This window comes from Periplaneta americana, chromosome 7 (genome assembly GCF_040183065.1).
Source record: "Periplaneta americana isolate PAMFEO1 chromosome 7, P.americana_PAMFEO1_priV1, whole genome shotgun sequence".
Taxonomy (NCBI): Eukaryota; Metazoa; Arthropoda; class Insecta; order Blattodea; family Blattidae; genus Periplaneta; species Periplaneta americana.
This window is the reverse complement of record NC_091123.1, coordinates 100,655,267-100,659,728: the sequence shown is the minus strand read 5'-3', so window position 1 is coordinate 100,659,728 and position 4,462 is coordinate 100,655,267. Positions and strand designations below refer to the sequence as shown.

Here is a 4,462-nt window from a genome sequence, read left to right as displayed (position 1 = left end):
GGTATTTACATTGGTTAACTTCCGGAATGGTTTCACCCCCTAACATGCACGATGCGATTATTTTATTCCTTTTTCTTGAACACATAATGGCTATGCTCTTTAGAGAATTTATTTTCATTTCGTTGGCCATTGCCCAATCGTTTATTCTATTGAGGTCATTCTGAAGAAGAGTAGTATCTTCATGACTTTTTATTTCCCTATATACGATGCAGTCATCCGCGAATAAGCCAACCCTGGACAAGATGTTAACTGCCAGATCATTTACAAGAGCAAAGAATAGAAGTCGCCCCAAGACACTCCCCTGCGGGACCCCGGAAGTAATTTCTATTGGGTTCGATAATTCCTCCCCTACCCGTACTCTCTGTGTGCGACAAGTTAAAAATTCCTTGATCCACTGGAGTACTCTGAAGTCAACCCCGTTGATTGTAGTTTAACCAACAGTACAGTATGTCATGTGGGACTACATCGAATGCGCGTTCAAAGTCAATAATCACTGCATCTATTTGGCTATTTGAATCTATTCTGTCTGCTAAATCCTGACATACAGTTACTAATTGGCTCTCACATGAGTAGCCCCCCCCCCCCGAAACCCATGCTGACAATTATGTAACCAATTTTGATCATTCCAATGCTGCCTTAGATATGCTAAAATCAAGTGTTCCATCTGTTTGCAAACCACAAAGGTGAGGCTGACTGGTCTGAGTGAGACCTGACTTATAAATTGGCACCACTATTGCATCTTTCCAATCTCGCGGGACAGTACCATTATTTATTGATATTTCAAATATACGAACTAGATAGGGAATCATGGCTTCCCCTCCCCATTTATAACATGTCTCCGGCAATACCATCAGGTCCTACTAATTTATGAGTTTTCAATTTAGAGATCCTTCTCCTTATGTCCCTAGACTTGATAGAAAACTGACTCGTATATTCCATAGAAGCTAATTTAGATATTATTGCCCTCATCCCAGAAACAGTGGCATAATAGGAATTTAGTTTTTCTGATTTTTTTTTCTGTCCTGTACAATAAATTCATAGAGGTCATTCTTTACAGGGGGGCTAGAATAGTTTTCCTTGTGTCGTCTGTTCACATATTTATAAAATTCCCCCCACCCATTTTGTTCACCTTTGAAAAGTTTATTTAGGTAATTTTCCTGCGCCATCTTCTTCGCATTAAGCAGTTCTTTCGATAGTTGTGTGATTTTTTTTTGTTTTACAACGCTTTCCTTGCGCTGGCTATAGGATTTCCATAGTTTTCTTTTTTCCGTTTATGGGGAAGACTAGAGCGTGTAAAATTGTCAGACAGAATTAGAAATGAAGCTGTGCCCTAAAGAGTGGCTGAAGAAAGAATAATGCTGAATCTGATTAGAGAGAGGAAGAAGAACTGGCTGGATCACTAGCTAAATAGAAACTGTTTACTGAAAGATGAACTAGAAGGAATGGTGAACGGAAGAAAGGTTCGTGTGAAGAAGATAGCAGGTGATAGACAATATTAAAATACATTCATCGAATGCGGAGATTAAGAGGAAGGAGGAAAATAGGAAAGATTGGAGAATCCTTGGTTTGCAGTGAAAGATCTGCCCTTGACCAAAACGCTTACTTACTTACTTACTTACAAATGGCTTTTAAGGAACCCGAAGGTTCATTGCCGCCCTCACATAAGCCCGCCATCGGTCCCTATCCTGTGCAAGATTAAGCCAGTCTCTATCATCATACCCCACCTCCCTCAAATCCATTTTAATATTATCCTCCCATCTACGTCTCGGCCTCCCTAAAGGTCTTTTTCCCTCCGGTCTCCCAACTAACACTCTATATGCATTTCTGGATTCGCCCATACGTGCTACATGCCCTGCCCATCTGTAGGAATTCGTAACAAGCTGTTTTTTACGGTGATGGGTTGTTAGCCCTTCGCCCAACCCCCAAGCTGGAGGACCACCCCTTATCGGCTGTCCACGACTGCTTATTCAATATATTCGCAGCTACCCTCCATATCTGGAGGCCGTCTCCTCTATCCGCAACCTGAGGACGCGCCATGCCGTGGTGATATGACCAAAACGCTATAGATAATAATATGTACATTAATAATAATAATAATAATAATAATAATAATAATAATAATAGTAATAATAATAATAATAATAATAATAATAATAATAACAAAGGAATTGTATTATACTATTCCTATTCACAATACTGCCACCACTACAACTGCCACATTTGCATTGACGTTACAGAGAACAATGTTTGCAGTGTTATAAAATATCCATGTCACCCATGAAGTCATGAGTCATAAATGTTACGTATGTGGAAGTGGGAAGGAAGGAATTAGGAATAGTCATTAGTGAGAAGGAATTTCTGAGCAAGAGGACAGACAGGACCAGCAGGTCAGCGTAAACTTGTCTGTGGCTTGCGTGGAATGTGCTTGAATGTATATTTGCGCTTTGCAGAAACTTCTACTACAGAATGGACTGGTTCTCTGTTTTCCCGAAGTGACATTGTTCTGAACCTGGTAAAGAGCATCGGAGCTTCCGCGTGACTGCTCTCAGTTTCAGAAAATGTAAATATTTTTACCTCGTTTGAGTTGTTTGTATTGATGGGAAAGCTAGATAATCGAACTTAAGGAAACAAGTTTGTTTCGTAAGTCGAAAATACAGACACTTCAACATTAATAATAATAATAATAATAATAATAATAATAATAATAATAATAATACGTTTACCTAATCCGGTTGTTTCTAATAATTTTAGCTGGTTATTTATGACACAATATCATTAACCCAGTTATTTAGCAGCGATGGGATTGGTGACAGTGAGGTTGTATTTGGCTAGATGAGACGGAGAATTCGCCATAGATTTACTGGCATTCACCTTACAGTCGGGGAAAACCTCGGAAGAGACCCAAACATGTAATCAGCCCAAGCGAGGATCGAACCCACGCCCGAGCGCAACTCCGGATCGGCAGGTAAGCTCATCAGTCGACTACGCCGTTGGCTGATACTTTTTTCACTATATTCATTGTCAGAGAGGAAAGTTATTGCGATATTACCTACAACGAATTTCGAGAATTTCACCCAAATGTGGTGATTCTGAACTTGTATTCCGATAAGGGGACAAGACTAGCTGCGGTAAATTTCGAGGAATATCACTTTTGTTGACGTCGTACAAAATGTTTTCCAATATTCTTTTGAGAAAATTAACTCCGTACGTAGGTGAAAATATTGGGAATCATCAGTGCTGTTTTAGGCGTAATAGATTGACTATTGATCAGATTTTTTGTATTCGACAGACTTTGGAGACAAAATGGGAGTATAAGGGTACAGTACATCAGTTATTCATAGATTTCAAAAAGGCATATGACTCGATTAAGAAAGAAGTATTATATGATATTGTTATTGAATTTGGTATTCCCAAGAAACTAGTTCGATTAATTAAAATGTGTCTCAGTGAAACGTACAGCAGAGTCCGTATAGGTTAGTTTCTATCTGATTCTGTTCCAATTCACTGCGAGCTAAAGCAAGGAGACGCGCTATCACATTTACTTTTTAACTTCGCTCTAGAATATGCCATTAGGAAAGTTCAGGATAACAGACAAGGTTTAAAATTGAATGTGTTACATCAGCTCCTTGACTGTGGGGATGACGTGTAATCTTAGGAGAAAATGCACAAACGATTAGGGAAAGCACGGAAATTTTACTTGAGGCAAGTAAAGCTATAGGTTTGGAAGTAAATCCCGAAATACAAAGTGTATGATTATGCCTGGTGACTAGAATATTGTACGAAATTGAAATATAAAAATTGGAGGTTTATCCTTCGAAGAGGTGGAAAAATTCAAATATCTTGGAGGAACAGTAAAAAATATAAATGACACTCGGGAGGAAATTAAACGCAGAATAAATATGGAAAATGCGTGTTATTATTTGGTTGAGAAGCTTTTGTCATCTAGTCTGCTGTCAAAAAATCTGATAATTAGAATTTATAAAACCGTTATATTACCGGTTGTTCTCTATGGTTGTGAAACTTGGACTTTCACTTTGAGAGAGGAACATAGGTTAAGGGTTGCGATGAAAGAGTAATGGAACGGAGAAAAATTCTCTCCGGCGCCGGGATTTGAACCCGGGTTTTCAGCTCTGCGTGCTGATACTTTATCCACTAAGCCACACCGGATACAACCCCGGCGTCGGACAGAATCGTCTCAGATTAAGCTCCAACTCTTGGGTTCCCTCTAGTGGCCGCCCTCTGCACTACGTCATAGATGTCTATGAACGTAGGACCGAAGTCCACACATGTGCTGAGGTGCACTCGTTATGAGTGACTAGTTGGCCGGGATCCGACGGAATAGGCGCCGTCTTCAAATCCCGGCGCCGGAGAGAATTTTTCTCCGTTCCATTACTCTTTCATCGTATGATGACGCAGAATATCTGCATGGAAATATCATATGTACTTCGGTACATTAAAATAA

General features: G+C 39.6%; 1 non-coding gene across 1 annotated transcript; it reads right to left on the bottom strand.

Annotated features, from left to right (window-relative positions):
- Positions 1–4,095: 4,095 nt before the first annotated feature.
- On the bottom strand, positions 4,096–4,167 carry TRNAC-GCA (transfer RNA cysteine (anticodon GCA)). Its single transcript has one exon. It is a non-coding gene; the product is annotated as a tRNA-Cys (tRNA).
- Between the last annotated feature and the right edge of the window lie 295 nt (positions 4,168–4,462).